Source organism: Zingiber officinale, chromosome 5A, assembly GCF_018446385.1.
Source record: "Zingiber officinale cultivar Zhangliang chromosome 5A, Zo_v1.1, whole genome shotgun sequence".
In the NCBI taxonomy this organism is placed as follows: domain Eukaryota; kingdom Viridiplantae; phylum Streptophyta; class Magnoliopsida; order Zingiberales; family Zingiberaceae; genus Zingiber; species Zingiber officinale.
Window position 1 is genome coordinate 69,661,074 of NC_055994.1, and position 27,115 is coordinate 69,688,188.

Consider the following 27,115-nt stretch of genomic DNA (forward strand, 5'->3'; position numbering starts at 1 on the left):
ATTATCGCACTACCACACCAATCCCAAATTACATTATGGGCTCCTTCTTATCATGAGTGTGTTAGTCTCCTTGTGTTTAAGATAATGAATGTCCACTAATTAAGTAAGTTACTGACAACTTACTTAATTAATATCTAGCTCCAAGAGTAGTACCACTCAACTTCATTGTCATGTCGGACTAAGTCCACCTGCAGAGTTTAACATGACAATTCTTATGAGCTCCTCTTGGGGGCATTCTCAACCTAGATAACTAGGACACAGATTCCTTCTATAATCAACAACACACATTATAAGTAATATCATTTCCCAACTTATCGGGCTTATTGACTTATCGAGTTAAATCTCACCCATTGATAAGTCAAAGAAATAAATACTAAATATATGTGTTTATTATTATATTAGGATTAAGAGCACACACTTCCATAACAACTAAGGTCTAGTTCTTTTATAAAGTCAGTACAAAAAGAACTTACCTAAAATGATCCTACTCTATACACTTGGAGTGTATCAGTGTAATCTATTAGTTAAGATAAACTAATACTTAATTACACTACGACTGCTTCAACGGTTTGTTCCTTTCCATCTTAGTCGCGAGCAACTGTTTATAATTTATAAAGAACCGACAACATGATCTTCTATGTGTGACACCACACACCATGTTGTCTACTATATAAATTAATTGAACAAATTACATTTAACAAATAAATATAGATATTGACCACTGTGATTCTTTATTTCTAAATAAATGTTTATACAAAAACTAGGCTTTTAGTATACACTCTAACACACACACTCCACAAAAGAATTCAAATTCATAGTCATTTGAATCATTATATTCATCAATGGAAGATCTTGCTCTTGCGTTCATACGTCTGAAAAATTCTCTTGAAGCCCTGCTTGACATGTTAGTTCTCAAGATATCAAAAAAAAATTACAAGGAAATCTAAAAATGTAGAATTAAAGACAAGAAACAAAATGCATAATGAAAACAAGAAAAAAAATCCAAAAAGAAAAAGAAAAATGTATAATCTTCTAATGATCTAAATACCATGTTTAAGTTGCAAAAGAAGAAAGTTAGGATATACAAATTGCAATTACAAAGATTAAAAAGAATTATTAAGAAGTAGTAAGGTATACAAAACAAAATTATGAAAATAGATTTCTAAAGATTAGTTACAACTATGCTAATGTAAAGAAAAGTTATGTTTAGTCTAACTCAATTGATAATCTCTAATGTTATAGCGCAGTCCTCGGCAACGACACTAAAAACTAGTTGACTCTCCGCAAGTGTACGGAAATGTCGTAAGTAATAATAAAAGATGTCATATCCACAGAGACTAGAATAAGCACTAAAGATGTCTCAACACGAATTAGCTAAACAACTAATCAATTGGTTTTCAAAAGCTAAATGCAACTATGCAAAGTAAAACATAGAAATGAAAGAATAAGAAACAAGAATAAGGGCAATGGTAAAGGTATGTTCTAGGAGTTTTGGTTTGTTTGTAATGTTATTCAATGTAATGATCTACCAAATCTTATTCCTCAATTGACCATCATTTGTAGAAGGTTGCCGGTTTTTTCTTGCAATGGACAACTGGCCTAGGACTGAAATCTATACCTAAACGTGATCAATTAGAATGAATCTATGTTGTCCTTACAAGGCTTGCCTGTCACGTGCGCCCCTCGGATAATCAACAAAGAATTCATCACCCCTCAACCACATCAATATATAATATATAATCTATACAATCTATCCTACCCTCTTGAAATACCTAATTTCCCTTTCAAGATTACCTCTCAAACGTCCTTACACGGGCATGTTCTTGTCACGAACGTCCCTTGGAAAATCGAATGGGAAGCAATCCATACAAGATCCACAAGATATTGAAACATTCAATCAAGCATGGTAATTGAGCCCTAATCACAACAATCCATATAAGAAAGAATAGATACAACAGGACAAAATCATGGAAATAGGAAATTGGAAAATCCACAAGAGTTTTACATCAAATCTCCATTACAAATACTCCCTCCATCCTAGAACAAGAGATCTAATTCATAGAACAAGGAAAGAAATCCAAAGATAAAGAGAATACAAGAATCTTGATCCCAAATCCGAGAAAGAAAGGGAAGAAAAGCTTATCTACGATAAAGAATCATCTTCGGATCCAATCCTCATTCCCCGGAGTCGAAACGATGAAGATCTGCTCTTACATCGCCGGAAATCCCTCCAAGAAGGTGGAGGAACGCCCCAAATCCTGATTCCCCCTAAAGGGAGAAGATCCCCTTTCAATTCATGAAGGAGGGCTTATATAGAGGGGAGGTTTGGGCGCCACACGACCCCGAGGCACGACCATGTGAGGTTTACACGGCCAAGGCCACTCCCTTCTCTGCCTTCCTTACACGACCGTGTGTGATACACGACCGTGGCACACACTGCTTCTGCTTCCCTTGCATGACCGTGTAGATCTACACAGCCTGCACTACCTCTACCTCTTGAAACCTCGCATGGCCGTGTGGTGCACACGGCCAGAGTCTTCTTGGTCTCTGGAAATCTTGCACAGCCGTGTAGATCTACACGACCATGTAAGACTTCAGCTCTGAATGGCTTGCATCGTCGTGTAGTGTACACGACCATGGTCTTTCTGGCTTCAAATCTTAGCACGACCGTGTGAGGTTCAAACGGTCGTGGCAACTTCCACCTCTACTGCAGCCACATGGCCTGGGCTCTCCACACGGCCTAGGCAACCCCCCATGGCAGGGCCGTGTGAGGTTAAGGAATGGTGCCTTTCTTCTTTGTTCAATCGTCAAATCTTCTTCAAAATCGACTCCTGCGTATAGAAAATGCACAAAAGTAGATCTCCAAACAAAAAGAGTAAATATGCTTGAAAGGAAAGCTAGAAGTACGAAAATACGTAGATAAAGCATGTGTAAAGTATGTGAATGTGCGTCCAAACATGCATAAAAGGTGTATATAATCTACGCACATCAATTAACCTCCTATTAATGTTTAGGTTTCACTAATACAATTCATTGCTTAAATTTGAGTTAAGCCAACTTTAACCCTAATTAATCCATCCTCTTCATTAGATTAGGTTTATACATTAATCATCTCCAAAACTCACCCAAGCTCAAGGTGGTTGCTGGTGTCTTATGATCGGAAGGGGTTTAGAGCTAGAAGATGATAGCCAATGTTGTGGATTGCTCGAGAATAGTGATAGTCGGGGCTACAATGGTCGACCAAGCAACTAAACACAAATATCCCAAATCAATAATCATATTCAGATTTCAGATTCCAATTACATAGGAGACACCCAACCAAACTCATATTAATCCAATAAAATTATATTAATACTATTAATCTCAACTCATGGCGGTGATCCTGGCCAATAGTTGGCAACGACTCTCATCCAACGGAGTAACAACAGGCAGGGGAGGCTCTTTGAGACACATGGTTTTCTGCTCATAGCAGTAAATGTGCAATCAGATGAGAACGACAGTGTAAGGTGAATGAGATTATTCCAGGTCAGAGGTGGCAATGGTGTGGTGGCGGCGACGTTAGGGCACGAGCTCGAAGAGAATCGAAGAAGAAAGGGATGATGTCACTCTTGTTCATGGCCTAAGAGCGACCGACAGTGGAAGGTGGAGACCGGTGGCTCTCACTTGGTTGGTGGCTGCAACATCGCAAATTCGGCCTCTCACGAAGAGATGGCGGCGATGAATAGGTTGGGAGAGAGATGAGGGATTGACGTAATGAATACAAACCTAGGTTTTCTCTTATATACCTTAGGTTAATTAATCAAAACCTTATGTTAATTAAATCAATTAATTCTCAACTTAATTGATATTCTAAACATGCCTTCTCTAAGTCTAATAGATTCATCCCTTTAAATATGTCATACAAAATCCATTTAAATCCTGATTTTTTAAAAAAAATTGTCATAAGATTAAATAAGATTATTTCTCAAATAACACTTATTAATTAATTGTCATATCCCACATTCTCCCCCACTAATAAAAATTTGGCCTCCAAATTTCTTAGGTGCGATAAGTAAATCATACTATATTCAATTAGTTTAAGAATGTTGATCCCAGGCATTTGACATTTTGTGTCTGATAGTGTGAACCAACTCTACATCATATTGTATGCTATGTGGTTCCAGAATTTATGATTCCCCAACTTATTCCCATAAGGTGGGGGATCTACATGTTCTTCCATACAATGCCTCAAATGGTGGCATCTGAATCGTCGAATGGTAGCTGTTGTTGTAAGCAAATTCCACTAAGTGTAGATGATCCTCCACACTATAGGATCAGTGTTCACATGAGGAGGGAGGTGGGAAAGGGGGGGTGGGTGGGGTGGGGTTGGGTGAATCACGTGTCTTTTAAAAAATCTATCTTTATTGTTTTAAAATCAAAATACATAGTGAAATAAAATAGAAATAGAAATGAAAAGAATGCAAATAAGATGAACATGAGGAGCTACTTAGTTTGGAGCTTTCGGTGACTCCTACTCCAAGACCCACAATCCCTTGGATCGTATTGATGGGTAAACTACTATAAACCTCTTACAGAACCGCTGGAAGAGGGTATCGAATACAACAGTAAACTAAGGACAAGCGTAACAACCTACACTTTCTTTTATACAGTAATTTAAAACTTAATTGATAATTTTGTTACCTAACACGTGAAGAATATTGGATTGAGCTCAATGTCGGATAGTTTCTTAGTAGTAGTAGGGCATAGCAGCATCGCTGCACAGTGAGAGGACAAAGTTGGAGCAGCTAAAAACTCAAAAGATTGTGCATAGAAGTTGTGTTGAATGCTTGGCCAAACAGTCCTTCTATTGAGTATTGAGGGCTCCTCCAAGCTAAATGAGAGCACCTCTAATAGCAAAAATAATCTCAAAAACTTTGACATTGATAAACTTCACAGACTATGCTCTTTATCCTCTTTAGAGCGCCTTCTAGGTGCTCTAAGGTGACTCCACACCATGCTCTAGGGTGCCTCTAATCACATGAGAGGCACCTCCGCACCTCTGACCACATGAGAGGCACCACTGCGCCTTCAGCTTGTCCAGGGCACCTCTGACATTGTTTATCCATGGTTTAAAACACATTTTTAGCTCTGCAAAAAGTGTTATTCTAAATTGTACCCTGCAAAAAAAAAGATAGCATAATTTATAAGCATTATTAATTAGATCTGTCTGTCCGAGACTAGGATCTAGTCATGGTCTTAGTTTAGACATCCAAAATAGACCTAAACTGGACTAATATCTAAAGTCCCAAATTGGGACTCATCCTCACTGGAATACTCTCCTCCAATGATTTATCTTGCCTATCTTGCAGAATCGCTTGAATTTCTTTTTTCCCATCAGGTCTTTCTGCTAGTTGTCAAGTCTGTAGATTCAATTGGACTTTGGCTAACTGTCAGGTTCCGTGGACCCTGCCGGACTTCTAGTTAGATATCAATCACTTCTTGACCTATCTGGACTTCTACACCAGCTATCATGTTCTTTAGACTTAGTTGGATTTTAGTCTAGTATCAGACCCATCAAGTCTTAGGCACTTGGTGGAAAGGTTAGTTCACACCGTACCTAACTTTAATCCATTTATCATTAATCAAAACTTAGGTTTGATCATTGGTACTAACTGCACTAACATTAACTTCCTTCAAAATCTGCATGATCTCAATAGGTTCCTATAACATATGTATAGTGTGCTCAGACTGCCCATCTGTCTGACGGTGGAAAGTTATACTTAAGCGGAGCTCCATACTCATGACCTGCTATAGAATGTATTAGAATCATAAGGTGAATCATGGATCTGTATTTGATATGATACTTAGAGGTATACTATGAAGTCCGATGATCTCTCCATAGTAAAACTCTACTAATTAATTCAAAGAATCTATCTTACGGATCGGTAGAAAGTGAGTAAATTTGGTTAACTGATCAATGATTACCCAAATCGTATCTTGTCCTCTTCATGTCCTAGGTAGGTCCACAACAAAGTCCATTGAAATATGCACCCATTTCTATTCTGATATTTGTATCTTCTAGAGTAAACCCGTTGGCCTTTGATGTTCAGTCTTTACTTACTAACATACCAGACATTGAGCTACAAAATCCACAATATCTTTCTTTATGGCATTCCATCAATAGGAATGCTTTAGGTTTCTATACATTTGGATACCATCCTGATAAATTACAATTGTAGATTGATGTGCATCTTGCAGTAAGTCCTCCTGGACAGAATGTGACTCAGGAGCACACAATCTTCCATGGAAATAAAGAATCCCACTCTCATAACATGAAAACTCTCTCTGTTATCCTAAGGCTACTCCCACTAAACCAAGCAATTGTTGATCACAAGGTGGAAACTTTAATCTCACATGATATACATACATCAAACATCTGGCATGCAACTAAGAAAAGTTCCTTAAACACCACAATGTGTCAAACACAAAAACTTGATATGAGATCAAAAGTAGAGGGAATACACCATATTAATCTTCCAATCTCCCAAGATTCCCTCTGAAGTTGAAACCATGAGAAGATCTACAAGAATAAATCTAATCCAATAATCTTAGATCACCAATAATACTCACCCAAGAGGAGAGTACTCTTCTTCACAGTCTAATCCAAAAGGCTTCACTTGGTACTCTCTTCAGGGTCTTTTCTCTATTGTTAAAGATATATCCTAAACTAAAAGGTGCATTAATAAGGTTTTATAAGTGATTCTAGGTTTGATTAATTAAGAGAAATATGATTGTATATTTAAAAATTTCTACAAAATTACTCAATTGCAAAGTGGATTGCAATTAAGTTGGTAAGCTATGTGCAATATAACATAGCCCATCTCATCAAATTTCAATTTCAATAGGTTCACAACTCCATCTGGAACTCTTGATGCTCTAAAGCAGTCCGATTCCTCTCATCTTGGTTGACCACTACACAAGAAGAAATTGTGGGTGTATAAAGCACCAGACGATCAAACCTGTGTTTTGATAATGACAAAGGATTCAAAAGTTTAGATGTCTTGTTGTCTAACAAGTTTAAATGAGCTTGCGGGAAAGTCCTAGTGGATTCTAGGTAGGTGGAAAACCTAAGGGCATGGTAACCCTAGGTCCTAGGGGGCGGTGACTCTAGGTGATAGAAAGTCCTAGCTGCAGTTAGGCAAGTGGAAAACCCTAGGGGGTGGTAAGCCTAGGACCTAGGGGTGGTAACCCTAGGTAGAAAGTCCAATCGATCTGGAGGACCAATTTGGCAATAGGTAATCTCTCCTGAGAAGAGTAGGTGAGGACGTATTCCTCGATGAGGGAACAATAGTCATTGGTTCGACCTAGGATTTCTGAAAGAAATCCGAAGTCAGAACCAATAAATCCGAAGGCTGTCAAAACTTTTTATTTACATATTATCTGCTTTGTGCTAACTCTGTTTTGCAAGAGACTAACATTTTGTGCAGGGTTAGATTTGACCATGATTGGTCGACTGAACCATTGGATCAGTCGAACAAACCTCAGTACTACAGACCAAGTTCGAATGAGTGATTGATCGATCGAACTTGGGGATTGATCGACCGAACGGAGGATAAGTCATGACCTGCTCGAGCCGGATGTATCGAATCAGATAGACCAGTGATGTCAGCAGGATCAATTGATAGAACAAAGACTTATCCAGGTGGTAGAAGCATGTGGATGAGAAGCTGGGCAGATCCAGATGGTTCGGTCGATCGAACACCAGGATTGCTCGACCGATCATAGTCAGGTCAAAAATTGATTCTGAGATCAGTGGATCTGGATCAGGTCTACATCAACTATAAAAGGAGGGTCGATTAGCAGCTTCAAATACACTGACAACATAATTTAGAACGATCTTCTAAGCAGTGCGCTACTCCGAAATGAGTCAACAAGCACTCAGTTGCCCCGACAATCGACGATCCTGTTTCTTCACCTTTGTATTATTGGTAATTTTGTCATATTACAGTTGTACTTCAAACTTGTAATCATTTTTTGAGATATTAGTGATTGTCCAATGAAAGCGATCAACAATCGCGGGCCTTGGAGTAAGAGTCTCCACAGGTTTCGAATCAAGTAAAAGAATGCTTGTTAGCATTGCTTATCATTTTTTATTCTGCTGCATATTCTATGTGTTTTTCGAAATGAGTGAAAAAGAAATGTATGCTATTTGTTGGATCGAGATGCGCTAGAAGGGGGGTGAATAGCGCTTATGGCTTTCACTTTTCGTATTAAAAAAAACTATCGAGTAAATGCAGTGGAAATAAAAGAAAACCAACACAAGAAGAACACCCCAAGTACGTAGGTTGGTTTTACTTGGTTCGGAGCCTAGGGCGACTCCTACTCCAAGGCCCATACTCGTTGAGCATTTACTTTGGGCAATTTACTATCAGCTCAGAAATATTACAAAAAGTATTACAATTTAGAATGTTGTAAAGAAATATACCGACTACAAAGAAATCATAAATTCGAAGCTTCAGGTCGTCGGAATGTCATTACATCTTTCCTGGAGCGTCACGTTAGCAGTGTACTGAAGAAAGATGGCTCAGAATGTTATTGCTCAAGCTACTAGTCGAGATTGCCTTATAAAGGCTGTTGAGGGTGCCTTCAAGCCCCTTGAGGGTGCCTCCATCACTGCCGGATCCACAGCGTGGATCATCTCCGAAACAGTCTTCGCCTATCCACTTGAGGGCACCTTCAATGCCGTCCGATGTGCCTTAGCACTCCATGAGGGTGCCTCCAGCTTTGCTGCACGCAATCCTCAGCCTTGCACCCGAGGCACCTCCAAGCTCCATGGAGGGCACATCGGGTACTGTTCATCCGAGGCAAATCTTGCTCCTTTGTCCCTGTAAGATATGTTAGTCCCAAAAATACCCTGCAAAACAAAATTAGCACATAATAACATGAATAAAGAAGTCTGACAGTCATTGGACTGTCCGGTTCTGACTTTGGATTTCCTACTAGAAAGCTTAGGTCGAACCAATGCCTATGGTTCCCTCAGCAGGGAACGCATCCTCACCTACTCCACTCAGGAGAGTATACTTGTTGCCAGTCCGATCCTCCAGACCGACTGGACTTTTGCTCAGCGCCCGAGTCTTCAGGTCTTTTCGTTGGACGTCTGCTCTACAATCCGTCTAGACTTTCCACCTGGTTCGTGACACCAGGACTTTCCACCTAGAGTATCCGATTCTAGGACTTTTGCCTGAACACCTCGACACGCCAAGGATTTCCACCTAAGGTTACCACCCCCTAGGGCCTAGGGTTACTACCCCCTAGGGTATTTCTGCCTGCCTAATCGCAGCTAGGACTTGTGCCTAAGATACCTTAGGACTTTTCCTGCAATCTCATTCAGCACATTAGATCACAAATAATCTTAACTTTGAATCCTTTACCATTATCAAAATTCGGGTTCGATCATCATATGCTTCCCGCACCAACAATCTCCCCCTTTTTTATTATGACAACAAAAATTTAAAGTTAAGTAAAAAGACATAAGGAAAGAAATAATGTTGTAAAGAATTTCAATGAAAATATAAGCAAAAACTTAAATGCAAAGCTCCCCCTAAATGCAAAGCCCCCTTAACTAAAGCTTAAGTGGAAAACTCCCTCTTAAGTAAAGCTCCTCTTTTTTTTGAATATTTGAATTTTTTTCATATACTCTCCCTCTTTGCCATATATCAAAAAAAAAACAAACAAATAGCAAAAGGAAGGTATAAATAGTTGAGAAGTTGATTATATGCCTTGCTTTAAGAATTCAGTTTTAAAAGTACACATCTAATAACTGGTTTTAACATTTAAAACTTATCTTTTCAGAAGGTTTTGATAAAACTTAGCTTAAAAAAAACTTTTAAAACTTAGTTTTAAAAATTTAGTCTTAGAAAAACTTAGCTTTTAGAATAAATTTTCTTGTAGACTTTTGGGCTAAGTGAATGAAACAACCTTTATCAAAAGTTAAGGAGGGAGCTTAGTTCCTGAAGTAATCTGATTTTTGAGAAATTACTTAGATTTAGAAAAACCTTTTCAGAAACAAGGTTTGGAAAGAAGTTTTTAGCTAAGGTATAATTTGTTGAAAAAGTAACTTAACAAAAACTTTAGTTTAAAAAGAGTGAAAAATATTTGATAACTTTAAAGAAAGATTTTAGTGATTCAAAAAGTAATTTTACTTGGTTAAATTTGAAAAATACTTAGCTTAAATAGTATCATCTTGTAAAACTTTAGCTAAGACCACTTTCACTTAGAAAAAAAACAAGTAAGTCAAATTTAAAAAATTTAGTTCTCTTTTCCAAAAGTCCTAAAGTCCAAGCATGAGTAATTAACAAAATTAAAACTAAATTTCCTTATCCAAATGTCTAACAATTAGCTACTAGCTGCTTACCTAAAAGACAATAGCTTTCACTTGGTTAGTCAAGTTAAGTTAGTGATCCAGTTAGATTTGACTAAGACAGGATAACTTAACTTAATTAATGTAAATTGGTATTTATTGCCCAAACTTATGTCGATGTACAGACATAAGCATTCTTAAGTCCAGGTAGTGCCCTATGTATCTCACACCATTCTAAGTGTTTTCATACACAAGCAGGTTAAACCTAGTGTGATTGTGAGATGCTTTGGCTGAAACTAGAGGTACATGATTTCTAGGGGGTAAATTCCTAGGCTAAGTCTAAATTTTTGAAAACTAACAAAATTGGGATTTTGAAAACTATTTTTCCTAGAATTTTTTTAACGACAATTTAGATTGATTTTAAAAACATATATATATATATATATATATATATAGAGTAATAAAAGTAAATTCTATTCCACTAAGCACAATACCAAACAAAAAGAAGAGTTATCTACACAAGGAGTAAGTGTAAGTCTAATAGATACAATGCATGTCCAAAATATGATCAACTAGGAGGATCATCAACTGGAGGAGGTGATAGAGGATGCTCGGGTGCATGTAGTGCTCGAAGAATCTCCTCTCAGAGAGAAGTGAATCCGGAGGTCATCTCAGCCCGTAGTGTATGGAAGTCATTCGAGACGAGTTTCGTGTCTGCCGAAAGACTCCTCGAGTCGAGCAAGTCTATCCTCGATAGATATGGAAGTGGAAGGCTTGGCTGACTTCGAGGGCTAGCCTGAAGTCGAGAGCTGTGATGGATCGAGAGGAACCCCAAACATCTCAATATCCATGAACTCTAATAACTCCTCCCATCCCTCAGCTAGATAAAAATACTCATCTGGAGCTAGGACGAACCCCTCGGCTGGAGCAGTGCCCTCGGTTGGAGCAACAACCTCATCGTCGGCTAGATCGGCTGGCGACAACCCACCTCTCCATGTGAGGACCCCCTGAGTGATGAGGTCTATATGAGCTAACCTAAAGGTGATGCTAGCCAATCCCGTCATAATGTCTAAGGGAGGTAACCGTCTCCTGGGTCGTATCTATCCCTAAAGTCGAGAAGATATATGTCAGGACATGATAGTAAGACATGTGTACTACAAGGGACGTAATGAGACTGGTTTCATGAATGATGTTATGAAACATGTGTAGTGCAATGTCTATATCTAAATGCTAACATAAGGTATACAAAAAGAAGGAATGTGAAGGACGCATCTTCGGGACATCCCGAGATGTGATCGGTAAAATGCATGTTATCAAGACTCGATACATAATGTAGTCTTAGACCCTAAGAGATAGTGACCTGAAGTCAGAAACTACAGGTGGTCTCTCCTCCCCCAAAAAATACATATAGAGTGTATCTAATGTAATGTGGGAGTAGGGGTCAACAAATGGTAGATCCCTACTTGGGTAGCACAAAAAGGGGCATGTAGAGGGTCTAAGATCTAGACTAGTACATAACAAGACGGGGGTAAGCTGAAAGTCCTTCCACCAACTCTGATGAAATAGGTCAGATCATCAACCCTCTCAAGGTTATTATAGAACTGAGCACATAAGTCTTGATTTACTGCATTTCTGCAGTAAACCAGCTTACCAAGCTGAAAGTGCTCAATCATTAAGACCACGGGCTGACAATACTTAGTAAAAAAATGTTCTATTCAAATATCTACATTTAATTGGAGAAAATGTATGCTCAATAAACTCAATCCTATGTCGCTCAGTGGGGAACTTAGGATCGGCGGACGGGGCACTACCGGAAGTAGACGTAATATTACGTCATTTCTTAATTTTAACCAAACACAGATATAACAACAAAAATACACAATAAAAGTATATAGAAACATTTAAGATAGATTGGGGTATACCTAGGAGGCATTGTGAGGCTTTGATGAGGTTTAGAGGGGAGGAACTCGAGTTGAAGGCACCTCGGTGTGGGTGATTCGCGAGAAAACAGCGAATAGAGAAGCCTCTATTCACTGGAAATTCTTGTGTTGAGGGCATCTTCAATGCCCTTGAAGGTGGTATGGGAGGTGCCTTGGTGTCGGTGGGAGGCGCCCTAAACGGGTTCACCGGGAAATTTTTCGCCGCTCTCAAGGGTGCCTCCTTTGCGTTGGAGGCACCTTTGAGAGGCGCCATGGCGCACTTGATGTACATAGATTTTATACACTTGTTTAGCATGTTTTGACACACATTCTTATATTTTATATATTCTTTAGCTATGCAGTTTCATGCTCCTTACTTTACTTTTGGCATAAATACTTGTCTTTGTTCGGAGATTTGCTCTTGTGTGTTTTATGCTTTCAAGAGTCAAATTTGGAGAAGAATTGATGTTCGTAGCCAATTCTACGATCAAATGGAGGAAAACAACTTTGGCAATGTGTGCCACACGACCTTGCAAAGGGGAATGGCCCTGGCCATGTGGTGATGACAGGGCCGTGTAGCATCAACAGCAAGGGAGAGTACCTTGGCTGTGTGAAGCTTACATAACCATGCCACCTTTTCAAGCCAGCCAGTACACGATCATGTGTGCCACATGATCGTGTATCCTTTCTAGAGCCAAAAAATGGCATGACCGCGTGTGCCACACGACCGTGCAACACTTCCAGAGACAGAAATTGGCTAGGCCGTGTTGATTTGCATGACCGTGTAAGCAGGCAGAAGCAGAACATGACATGGCCGTGTGAGGGTCACATGACCGTATGACCTTGGCCAAGAGGAGGAGCGCCCTGGCTATGTGAATCTCACACGGCCGTGTCCTGGGTCGTGTGGCGCCCGAATTCCCTCTTCTATATAAAGGGTTTCCCCCTCTTTGAAAGGGGGAGGCTCTCCCTTTGGGGAGATTAGTTCTTGGGCGTGATTTCTAGCTATTAGGAGGCATTTTCCATCCAAGATTTGACTCCAAGGGCGGTGGATTGGTTCCGGAGATCACTCGTCATATTGAGATAAGCGTTCCTTTCTATTTTCTTGATTTGGATCAGAATGTCTTCAATCCTCTCGTCTTTAGCTCTTTTCCTATTTTCTATGGAGTATATTCCATTGTTCTAGGATGGAGAGAGTATTGGTGATGTAAATTGATGTAAGGTTCATGGATTTTCCATCTTCTTGATTCAAAGATGTTGTTATATTTTGTATCAATCAATCTTGTATGGATTATTGTGCTTTGTGCCCTAATACCATTCTTGATTGGTTGTTTATATTTCTTGTGGAATCATTTAGAAAAATTCTCTTGATTGTATTGCCGCGGGGCGTCGTGACAGGGATGCCCCATTAAACGGACATTTAGGGGATTACTTTGAGGGGATGAAGCAGGGATCTACAAAGAAGTAGGACGGATTGATATGCTGAATTCCATATCTTATTATGGATTGATTAGTGATGATATTTCTATGTTGTATGACCGCTGGACGTCGTGATAGGGTTGCTCCATTAAACGGGCTTCATAGGGATCATAACTATTTGATTAATTAAGGTTTAGATATGAGTCCTTGATCGGTGTTTTCTTGAGGAAATAACCGGTGACTTCTTGCAAACACATTTCAATTGAGGATAGGATTTGTAGATTGCTTTACATTAATGAGTATCACTAAGAAACTAAATCTCCTAGAACCTTCACAAAACTAAGTCTCTACATTTAACTTTGACTTTTAATCTTTAGTTGTTTCTTAAGACATATAATCTCTTCACGATTGTTTAGCTAATTCGATTTTGAGACATCTTTAGTGCTTATAACCAACCCCTATGGATTTGATATTATTTTATTACTGACGACGTAACCGTACACTTGCGGTGCATAACAAGTTTTTGGCGCCGTTACCGGGGACTACGTCTATAACATTAAAGATTATCATTTGAGTTAGACTAAACTTTTCTTTTCTTATCTTACATCTAACTTGTAACTAGTTTTCTAATTCTATTTTGCATTCTTTCATTGCATCTATTTTTTCTTTATCATTTCATTCACTCATTGCATTCATTGATCTTTAATTCTTTTTGTAAACTAATTTCTTTCTATTCTTTTCTTTTCTTTGAATCAAATTCTTTAATCTTGTTCTTGTATGTGAAGATCTAACTTTGCAAGAGATCTACTTCCTCTTGATCCTGAAATTGATAGAACATTCCATAGAAGGAGAATCTTGCAAAGACATCAAGAAGAATAAGAACAATCAAATATGGCGAATAGACCACTTAAGGATTATGCAGCACCTTATGCTAGAGGGTTTCGCTCAAGCATTACTAGACCCTCTGTTGAAGCAAATAACTTTGAAATCAAGCCTGTAATAATCAATATGGTACAGCAAAATCAGTTTGGAGGTCGACCGCATGAAGATCCTAATTAGCATTTGGAAGTCTTCTATGAAATTTGCAGTACCATGAAAATGAACGGTGTTCCTTCAGAAGTAGTTAGATTATTACTATTTGGTATTTCTTTACGAGATAGAGCTAAACAATGGTTGAATTCCTTACCTCCAAATAGCTTTACCACTTGGGAACAATGTGAGCAGCAATTCTTAGATAAGTTCTATCCTCTTAGCAAGACAACTTATATGAGAAATCTTATTACAAGCTTCAGACAATCCGATTCAGAATCTTTATTTGAAGCATGAGATAGATACAATAATATCCTTAGACAGTGCCCACACCATGGGTTAGAGAAATGGTTAGTGTTGCATACATTTTATAATGGCATAAACTATCATACTAGAGTGTCCCTAGATTTAGTTGCTGGAGGGACACTTATGAATAAGAGTCTAGATGAGAGCAAAGAAATTATTGAAAGTGTAACACAAAACCATCATCAAAGGGCAATAGAGAGAAGTGGGGGCTATTCCTTTACAAATCCAACAAAAGCATCAGGAAAATTTGATGTAGATGCAGTTACCTTAATGACTGCAAAGCTAGATGCTCTTATAAAGAAGCTAGAAAATATGGAGACTAGCACTAATATAGTGAATCCTATAGAATGCTGTCGTGAAACATGCGGAAGTTCTGATCATTCTCAAGACTCATGTCCTTTGGGAGCTATTTCTGTACAAATAAATCAATTAAACCAATGTGACGCTATCATAAGTTTTAATTAATGACAGAACAATCCATATTCCAACACATACATCCGAATCATTTCAAATTCAAGAAGAGGAGGGGAGTACCAATAAGGTTGTAAAATATCAGAAAAATGGTAGATAATAATAAGGGAATTTTCCGGAAATTTTGGAAATTTTTCGAGAATTTTTCGGAACTCGTATGGACGAGTTAACGGGGATAAAAATGGGACCCGGGAAAGCCTGTTTAGGCTACCCCATTTAAGTGAGGAAATGTTGATTTTTCCTTGTGATTTTCCTTTTCTTTTTCTTTATTTCTTTTTTTCCCCATTTCCTCTATCGTGCGCGCCTTCTTCTTCTCCCCGATCCTTGCCCTAACCGCCCGGAGGGTTTTCTTCTCCTCCTCTCCTTTTATTTCTTCTCCTTTCTTCCCCGCCGCACACCGCGATCCCGACGCCACCACTGTGCCTGCCGACGCCGTCGCCGTCTCTCGACCCTAGCGCCGCCGCCGCCGCACGGGACAGCGCCGGCCTCTCCTTCTTCCTCCCCGAGCCTACCCCCATTCCTCTTCCTCTTCCTCTTCCGATTGGCGCCGCTGTGCCCTAGTTTCCCGACGTCGATTTCTTCCTCCCTGCCGAGGTTGTGTCGCTGCCGTCCACTGCGGAATCACACCCGATGGTGCCGACACGGCAGGCGCTCTGCCCTAGCCCCGGCAGACGGCCGCCCCCTCTGCTGTGATTTGGCAGCACCACTGACATCCCGATTCCTCTTCCTCCTTGTTCTTCTTGGCACCGATCAACGCTTGAGAGATGGCAGCCGGTCTCCTCTTCATTACTACCGCTCTTCCTTCTTCCCTCTGCGCCTCTGCCGACACCAAGATTGGGCAACTCCAGCCTCTGCCCTCATCTCAGATCTGTTTCCCTCTGTGCTCTAGACCACGCGATGCTTGGTGCCTTTTTCTTGTGACACCAGCCGGTCTTCTCTCGCTGCTACTCCCTCTGCCTTGTTCATCACCACTGCAGCAACTAGGTTTCATCAGAGAGGAAACCTTAAGTCAGATTGGAGGTAAGTCCTGTTTCCGATCTTTCTGGCTGACGACAAGGAGCAAGAGGGCACCCTAGCAGTGATCTAAGAGGTAAGTGTTCTACCCTAACTGGTAAATTGGGTAGTTGATTTCTGAGTAGTATTAATGGGTGTTGATAAGTGATTATTCTCTTCTTGATTTCGAGCAGTGAAGTATCCAGCAAGTGATGTGTGCTGTGGATCAACACTTAAGACTGTAATTGTGATCGTGAGGTGAAGTAGGACTTGTAGTTGGGTTGTTCTTGGTTCTGACCAGCCACTCCATTCAGTAGCTACTAATTCCAGCAGCAAGAATGACTGTGGAACTTGAGGTAAGGGTAGAGATTTGATATATGTGTTGAACTAGAGCTAAATTGGGTAAGATGCTATGATTGATTATGCTTATTGTAAATCCTAATTCGAATAGATTTGTTAGAATCGATTGAGGAGTTAGATGATCCAATTATGGTTTATAATTGGATCTGGATTTAGTTTAGCTTCTCGAGGATTTGATTTAACTAGTTTATTTATATGTAATTAGCTAAATCTGGATACCATGTATCACAGGACTTTGACACGAGACGAGCATCTCGACGTCGGATTTGGACTGGATTGGACCTTCCTGTTGGAGGCGGGTACCTTGACTTATCTTTGATTAAGTCATATTGATATGTTTAGTAGGTTATAGCTTTTAGTAATAATTATGTTCGTCCTTGTTTTGGTTGGTCACTACCTGATCTGTTACAAGCTTGTTTGCTCCCCTGTTATGCTTTTGATGTTAGTACCCACATGATTGTATATATGCTTATAGAGGTAGTGACAAACCATGCCTTATTGTGCTCAGGACCTAGGTTTTTGATACCTTATCTGATCTGTGTACCTTTGATTTGGTTCATTGTCCTATGGTACTCAGTTTATATTTCTGTATGGATATTGCTATGTTATTTAGGATATTGCCATGTTTAGTATCATGCATCATCTCTCATGATTGTATGCTGTGCGATAGTTTAATCTATTATTGTCGAGCGCATCGCCAGTTACATGTATCTGTACACACCACCTCTCATGAGTTAGTGGTATATCAGACAGGTGTGTGGCAGTTCTACTGTTTGGCTCCATTAGTCTGGTGACTCAGCGTGGTAGCCGGCAGACAGTTCCACTCTGTTTGGCTCCGTTGGTTTAGTGACGCAGCGTGGTAGCCGGCAGGCAGTTGGACTTTGTTTGGCTCCGTTGGTCCACTCATGGGTAGTGTGACGCAGCGTGGCAGCCGGCAGAGATTCCTCCCCGTCATCGTATACCGGGAGATGAGAGAATTGCGCTCCCCCATTTATGATTTGGGGTAGGAGGATAGGTGTACTCCGACAGCATCCCGTTCACTCGGTCACTCATCAGGAGCTGTGATGGCAGAGTGCACGGTTGTCACAACCCTATCCACTCGGTTTCACCATTGTGTGTGAGATGGCTGACTGGCGTCAGGGGTGACCATGTCATTGACATCATATGCATTATTTGCATTTACTGATTGTGTTTGTTGCACTTATATGCTGCATTTGTATGGATTCACATGTTTGACATACATACAGGATTTATGGCATTCTTGGTCTGACGACCTGACTATTCTGATAGGAGACCCTGGTGAGTACAGTGCTCTTCAGCCCTTTCTGTTATGCATTACTAGTTTTTGTCTAGGAGATTGTACTCCATAGTTATTAATGTCTGTTATAGCTTACTATACATGTCAACTGGTATCTGCTGAGTTGTTGAACTCACCCCCATGGACACTATCTTTTTCAGGTACCAGGTTGTTTATGGATGTAACACCCACTAAGCTTTTAAGATAAATATGAGAATGATGAATTTGCCTTAGAAAAATATTAGTAGAATGTTGAACCAAAAAGAAATAAAAAAGAAATAAAGATAGAGAGTGGTCAAGGATTAAACCTTGAACCTCTCATGATGTAAATGATAGGATTAATGGGTAATAACCAGTTGGGATAGGAATGATATATTGATAGCAAAGGAGGGAAATTCATGATAAGGATGAGAGTAAAAGCTAGCCAAAAGAAAGCAAGAAAAGAGCAAGAGAAAGGCAACTTGCCTTCCTTCTTTTCTCTCCCGCTTCCTCTCCCTTTGCCGTGACTTAAAGAGGACAATTAAGGGGATTAATTCCCCCTTGTTTCATCATGAATGATGAGAACAAATAAATAAATAAAATAAAAAGAAAAAAAAAGGGGGGGGGGGGGGCTAAGGGAGAAGGAAAGCAAAAACCAATTTTGCTACCTCTTCCCCCTTAACATAAAAGGGAGCATGTAAAGAGAAGATTTTATTTTTCTCTCATTCTCTCCTCTCCACCACCGAGAGCCTCAGCCCCCTCTCCTTGATTTTCGGCCCTAAAACAAGGTTCCTCCTAGGATACAAGGAAGGCTACCAAGGGAAATCAAAGGAGGAGAACAAGAAGAAGAGACCCTTTCTTCCATCACCACACTTTAGAACCACAAGAGAAAAGGAAGTAAGTATCCCCTCACCTGTGGTACAAGTGGTTTTAATGTGTTTTTGGATTTTATGAGGATTTTAAAACCTAGAAACAAAGTTGTGAAAATTCGGCCAAAGAAAGGACTTGTTGATCCTAGGAATGTTTAATATAAGCCTTGATTCATGATAATTTTGCTATGCTTTGTAAGAAGGTTTTCTCTCATATTTTTATATAAATGTGATGTTGGATTAGAGATGTACCTAACCCTAGAGTTTCGGCCAAAAAGGTTTTATAAGGGCTAAGGAATTTATTTGTTTACCTAACTTGCACAAAACCCTCTAAATAAATGGTTAAGGATCCATTATTGTTTTCATACTTGAAGGTTACTTGGAACCAAAAGTACCCCACTCACAAGTTTCGGCCAAGGAAGGGTTTAAGGTTAGGAAGACTTTGAATTTAGACTCACCATGTTTATATGATATAATATAGAGTTTCTTAAAGAGTTGCATGCTTGTATGTTGATAGAAACTCAGGAACATCACTTTTAATGTTTCGGCCATGGTAAGGTGGATGGTTTAGAATAGCTTAAACAGATTTTTTTTAACATGCTCAAAACCTCCATGACAATAAGATATGAAAGTTGTTTGATGCTCCCATGCTTAATTAGAGTATAGGAAAATTGGTTGCATGATATATGATAATTATGACCACAACGGTCCTAGCTTGTTTGTGAACCAAACTTATATGTATAGTTCCTTTGATGTTTTTGCCATAAAAACTTGTTTAGGTTTTCCATACTTTAGGCCACCTAAAACTTAGTTTAAAGACTTGGAAGGTTTTGGCCAAACATATGCTATGAGATAAAGAAAGGAAAAATCTAGGAAACCTAAGACACAATTTAACTGTATGCTTATAGTGCTTGACTTTTATACATGTTATGAAATGTGTTATGACTTTCTATGCTTTTATGCCATTTGAACAAATTCCATGCTTGATGAGGTTCGGCCAGGTAGGGTTTAAAGACCTAGAAACCTTAAAATTTAGACCTCATGTGTTAAAGATGCTTCTTATGAAATTGAGATAACATGTTGATTGTGTTCACATGCTTATATATTTAACTATGATTCAAATCGACACCTTAAAGTCTCGGCCATGAAGGGATACATGCCTTAGAAACCCTAGAACTTACATTGAACATGCTCATGTCACTCTCCATGAAATATGAAATGTAGAAAGCTAAAAATTCACATGCTATATGTTGTTAGTGACCTAAATTGATGCTAAGTGAAGTTTAGGCCATGACCACTTGTATGATGCCATTTATAAATTTATACATGATGTTAGAGTAAGTTCACATGCTTGTATGCTTGCTTGAAAACCTAAATGAGTACTTGTAAGTTTCGGCCATGACATAATTTTAAGGGCTTAAAGGATTTAGGAACTAACTCAATTGTGCTTACCATATTCCTTGAAACAAATGCTATAAATATGGTTAAGGTTTCCATGCTTTATGTCATTTAGAACCTTGTTTCACACTTGTTAAGGTTCGGCCAAATGAGGTTTAAGGATTTGGAGAACTTAGAGTCCAAGTAAATCTTGTTTATAATACTTCCTATGAAAATGATATGTGGATGAATTAGGTTCTACATGCTTGGATGTTGTTTAAAACCTGAATTGGCACCTAATAGGGTTTCGGCCAAGATAAGAACCCAAAGGACTAGGAAGCTTAGTACCCAAATTAATCATGTTACATTGTTCCTTATGATTGGATGAGCACATGATACACTTTTATGCTTAGACATGTATGCTTGTGAGCTATACAAGATGAGAATTTCTACGATATGTTATGAGTTCAAAATATGCATGCTTTATGTTATGATATGTGGGTAAATTTTACATGCTTTGATGATATGATATGAGCTGAAAATATGCATGCTTATGTTATGATATGTGGTTAAATTATGCATGCTTTGATGCTATGTTTAGTGCTTAAAATATGCATGCTTTCATGATATGCTATGTGGTTAAATTATGCATGCTTGATGATATGTTTTATGCTTAAGATATGCATGTTTTTATGATCTATGCCTAAGTGATGCATATTGTTATGATATGATGTATGCCTAAGTGATGCATACTTTTATGGTATGATGTATGCCTAAGTGATGCATACCTTTATGACATGATGTATGCCTAAGTGATGCATACCTTTATGATATGATGTATGCCTAAGTGATGCATACTTTTATGACATGATGTATGCCTAAGTGATGCATACTTTTATGATATGATGTGTGCCTAAGTGATGCATGCTTTTATGATGTATGATATGTATAAGTATGACATGTACTTTACTTTATATGGCTTGTACCAAGGGTGGGCTCCATAAGCGCCCCGGGGTCGATGGAATAAGACTCGGGCCTCGTTAGGGATGGGCTCCTAAGTGCCCCTAGGTCGATGGAGTAAGACTCGGGCCTAGTATGTTGCCTTGTAGGATTCAAGACTTGCTACCTTGGACCTACATAGGTTGCACACAATATGTAAGTGGTACATAGCCGGGATCCCCTTTAAGTTGAGATTATGTTCAAGTATATATGTAATAAGAAATGGTTTTAAAGATCATGTGACATACACATGTTTTTCGGATACACGTTTTTCAAAATCATATTGCATATACCTTATGATGATTTATGATATGCCATGGTTAGATATGATTATGTTATGTTCCATGATATGTCCATGTGTAGGATATGTCATGACTCCTTATGACGATATGCCATGATTAGATACGATTATGTTATGCTTCATGCTATGCTTTACGCTATGATATGCCATGACTAGTTATGATTTCTTCATGTTGCATGATATGCTTAAAAGAGTATGTTACATTATGTCATGACTAGTTGAAATGATGCCATGTTGAGACATTCTTTGATTATACTATGATTTTCGGTTTTAGTGAGTAGGAAAGGAACTTACTGAGCCATGAGTGCTCACAGCTTACTGTCCTTGTACCACCGATAAAGGAAAAAGCTGGATGAGCTAGAGGAGCAGCAGGAGAGGCAAGGAGATGTGTGTGGCAGTGGCTAGGCAACCAAATAAGAACCTGCTTTAAAAAAAAAAAACTTTTAAAGAACTATGCTTTGGTATCATGAATTGTAGTACCGTATGTGTGACTTGATGTTATGTTTCTACTAATTTTGATATCATGTTATTGAGGCCATGATAGTGTAGTTTGGATTTGATGAAAGGGAAAACAAAAGAAAAGTTTTTATTAAACTAAGAGAATTATTTTAAGTCTTCCGCTGTTTTAAAAAAAAATAAGAAAAATTTGTACGTAGAGTATCGTAGCCCCGTCCCTTAGGGTTAGCAGGGAGGGCGGGCATTACAATGGAGTTGCTTGGAGTATCCTATCTGCCGGTTCCCACGTCACATCAGAAGACATGTCTTTGTTTTTTTTTGTGTATTTTATCTTGGTATATGATATATGTGCATTTGGCTTGTGTGTTCCGGTTTTGTTCCGGAGTGTTGTATTGTTGTGTGATGTAAGCCTAGTCGGCTAGTAGTGTTTTGTTTTATTTTGTTTTGTATGGGCTTGTCTTTATGTTTTTCCGCTGTGTTGGTTTTGATTTCAGCCGAGTGTGCTGATAAAAATATATATACCTGCGTGGTTGTTGTTATATTTGTCCAGCCGTGTAGGCTGAGATTATTAACTGCGTGGTTGTGTATATATTCCAGCCGCATGTGGCTGATGTATATTGTGTCTGTAGAAATGCTTCAGATTATCAGCCGTATAGGGGAGGTGCTGCCGAAATTTTCTTCGGACAGGGACTCCCCCGGGGCGTGACAATTTAGTGGTATTAGAGTAGGTATACGATACTTGCTATGTGTTCTGGATTTTCAAGATTTATCTTATACCAATTTATTTGGTATCAGAGCACGGTTTACGAGTTTTATATCCCATGTTTTGGATTTCGTGTTTTAGTTTTCTCGATGTGACTTTTTGAATTTTGGGACCTGGCAGCAGCAGGACATCTCCAAGCTATAGGAGGTATGTTGGTATACTGTTTTTCTACCTTTTTGTTAGTATATGCACTGTTGACTATTACAGTTTATGGCATGTATTAGCATTCTTTATTAGTACCTGTCTAGTTGATATAGCATATATTTTATGTGTTAGGTAAACCCCTGATCATGGTCGACTTTAATAGAGATCGAGGATTACAGTCTCTGGTGATTTTCCATATCATATCACCAGTAGTTTTAGCTTCTGTTACTACTAGTTGGTTAGAGGTTGGTGACACATACCAATCTCTATTGTTATTGTCTAGGTGCTAGGTAATGACTAGTAAGTACATATTTTTGTTGACTCAACCAGTAGTGTACTGATATACTTTAGTTAGTTTCGTCAGTAAATGATTGATTTACTCTAGTTAGATTGGTCAATAGAAGACTGATTTACGCAGTCGACTTGGGTAGTCGTAGATCGATTTACCTTAGTTGCTTGCGGAGGATTTGTGTACATTCGTTAAATTTAAATAGTCAATGATCGATTCATTTGTTTTGGTTGGTCCGATCAGTAGGGGATCGACTTACTCTATTTTATAGAGACGCTGATCTTTGAGTTATTTGTGCTTAGGTTGGTATCTAGAGCACATTTGAGTACATGTTTTGTACTGACGTGGAAAAGACTGAATTGACCGTATACCATTGTCGATTTCGGTCAGTCTATAGAGGATCGATGTATCGTATTCCGTGTGGACTTTAATTTTAGACTGTATTTACCTAGTTGGATAACATAGAAGGTAGTATAGAGAATATCAGATTGATTGGATTAAATATGCTGATTATGTATATCTATGTGGTGTGTACATGTGATTATTATGTGTTATAGGAGTGTTATGATGGACAGTCTAATTGCATGTAGTGAGTGTATACTTTTTCAGTTATGATTATTGTGGGTTTCTAGTAGATTATACCCGAGTGGTCTGATTGGTTTATTGGAGGTATTTTGTCGAGTGGTCTGATTGTTGTGGGTTTCTGATAAGAATGTCAAATCTCTGTTCACTTAGAAAGAAACTTAATCTCCGACTGAGGAGATGGATGGAATTCCTGAAGGATTACGATTGTACCATTAGCTATCACTCGGGGGAAGCTAATATGGTTGTCGATGCACTTGTCGGAAGTCCAGAGGGACTTTAGCTTGCCCCCGAGTTGCAGTTACAGACTTGGTTCTGGGTTTCTTTGAGTTGGGCCTTCAGGAGCAGGGACAGACAGAGCAGGGTATGTTGGTTACCATGGTTGCTCAGTCGTCGATCAGGACGAGGATCTGAGAAGCCCAGGCCGGTGAACAGCATTTGTAGTTCATTGATAGTCAGATAGCTTTCGGGCAGCAGACCGAGTTCACACGAGACAAGGGTATTATATACTTCCGAGGCAGATTATGCGTACCTTAGTCTCATCCAGTCTTACAAGAGCTACTTCAGGAGGCTCATCGCTCTCGATTTACGATCTACCCAGGCGGGGCCCGCATGTATCGAGATTTGAGACGTTGCGACTGGTGGAACAGTATGAAGAAAGACCTCATGGAATTTGTAGCAAGATGTCTTGTCTGTCAGCAGGTGAAGGCTGAGCACCAGAGACTTGCCGGTTTACTACAGAGGATTCCTATTCTTGAGTGGAAATGGGAGCGTATACCATAGATTTAGTGGTGGGTTTGCCTAGGACACGACGAGGCTATGACGCGAGTTGGGTAATCGTTGATCGATTAACCAAATCGGGCATTTCTTAGCGATCCGGAAGACTGATTCCCTGGATCGATTGGCAGATCTGTATTGCCGGGAGATTATCAGATTTCATGGTGTTCCTTTGACTATTATTTCGGATAGAGACCCCCGGTTCACGTCTCGTTTCTGGTAGAGTCTGCAACAGGCCTTGGGCACTCAGCTCTATTTCAGTACATCTTTCCATCCGCAGACGGATGGATAATCAGAGCGGACCATTCAGACTCTAGAGAACTTGTTGAGGGCATGCGTATTGGATTTTGGAAGCAGTTGGAAGGACCATTTGCATTGGTAGAGTTCGCCTACAACAACGGCATGCATTCAGCTATCCAAATGACACCGTTTGAGGCGTTGTAAGGTAGACCCTGTCGGACACCCACCCTCTGGGATGAGGTTGGGGAGGCCCAGCTGTTGGGACCTCATAGAGCTCAGTATGAGGCAGAGTTTGTCCGTACTATCAGACGGAGGATGTTAGAGGCGCAGGACCACCAGGAGAGTTATCCTGATCGGAGACGCAGAACCCTGGAGTTTTCTACAGGCGACCATATATGTCTGCGAGCTTCACCCACGAAAGGGGTGAAGAGATTTGACCTCAGAGGTAAGCTAGCTCCACGATACATTGGACCTTACCAGATCTTGGAGAGGATTGGAGCGGTAGCTTACCGGCTGGCACTACCCTCGTCCTTGGCAGGCGTTCACGACGTATTCCATGTGTTTATGCTGAGGAAGTATATATCCGACTCGACATATGTGTTGACCGATATCTCAGTTCCCGTTCAGCCTGACGTCACCTATGAGGAGGTTCCGGTACGAATTTTGGACCGGAAAGAGCGTCAGTAGCGGAACAAGACTATCCGGCTGATTAAAGTCGAATGGCAGCATCATTCGGATGAGAAGGCTACCTGGGAGCTCGAGGATGCTATCCGAGCTCGATACCCCCATCTTTCACTTGAGATATGTGATTTAATTTACCAGTCAACATTTATACTGTTTAGCTTTTGCTATTACTTGCTGAGGGTAGATAACAAAACTTGGGGACCAAATTTTTATTAGTTGGGGAGAATGTAAAATATCAGAAAAATGGTAGATAATAATAAGGGAATTTTTTGGAATTTTTTAGAATTTTTCGGAAATTTTTCGGAACTCGTATGGACGAGTTAACAGGGATAAAAAGGGAGCCAGGGAAAGCTTGTTTAGGCTACCCCATTTAAGTGAGTAAATGTTGATTTTTCCTTGTTATTTTCCTTTTCTTTTTCTTTATTTCTTTTTTTCCCCGTTTCCTCTACCGTGAGTGCCTTCTTCATCTCCCCGATCCTTGCCCTAACCGCCCAGAGGGTTTTCTTCTCCTCCTCTCCTTTTATTTCTTCTCCTTTCTTCCACGTCGCACACCGCGATCCCAACGCCACCACTGTGTCTGCCGACGCCGACGCCGCCGCCGTCTCTCGACCCCAGCGCCGCCGCCGCACGGGACAGCGCCGGCCTCTCCTTCTTCCTCCCCGAGCCTACCCCCCCCCCCCCCATTCCTCTTCCTTTTCCGATTGGCGCCGCTGTGCCCTAGTTTCCCGACGTCGATTTCTTCCTCTCTGCCGAGGCTGTGTCGCTACCGTCCACTGCGAAATCACACCCGACGGCGCCGACACCGCAGGCGCTCTGCCCTAGCGTCGGCGACGGCCGCCCCCTCTGCTGTGATTTGGCAGCACCACTGACATCCCGATTCCTCTTCCTCCTTGTTCTTCTTGGCACCAATCAGCACTTGAGAGATGGCAGCCGGTCTCCTCTTCGTCACTACCGCTCTTCCTTCTTCCCTCTGCGCCTCTGCCGACACCTGGATTGGGCAACTCCAGCCTCTGTCCTCATCTCAGATCTGTTTCCCTCTGTGCTCTAGACCATGCGATGCTTGGTGCCTTTTTCTTGCAACACTAGCCGGTCTTCTCTCGCTGCTACTCCCTCTACCTTGTTCAACACCACTGCAGCAACTAGGTTTCATCAGAGAGGAAACCTTAAGTCAGATTGGAGATAAGTCCTGTTTCCGATCTTTCTGGCTGACGGCGAGGAGCAAGAGGGCACCCTAGGAGTGATCTAGGAGGTAAGTGTTCTACCCTAACTGGTAAATTGGGTAGTTGATTTCTGAGTAGTATTGATGGGTGTTGATAAGTGAATATTCTCTTCTTGATTTCGAGCAGTGAAGTATCCAGCAAGTGATGTGTGTTGTGGATCAACACTCAAGACTGTAATTATGATCATGAGGTGAAGTAGGACTTTCTGTGGGGTTGTTCTTGGTTCTGACCAGCCACTCCATTCAGTAGCTACTGATTCCAGCAGCAAGAACGACTATGGAACTTGAGGTAAGGGTAAAGATTTG

The 27,115-nt window shown here is 40.1% G+C and overlaps 1 non-coding gene across 1 annotated transcript; it reads right to left on the reverse strand.

Annotated features, from left to right (window-relative positions):
* Positions 1 to 14,938: 14,938 nt before the first annotated feature.
* LOC121983559 lies at positions 14,939 to 15,044 on the reverse strand. The gene has a single exon (XR_006112598.1). It is a non-coding gene; the product is annotated as a small nucleolar RNA R71 (small nucleolar RNA).
* Between the last annotated feature and the right edge of the window lie 12,071 nt (positions 15,045 to 27,115).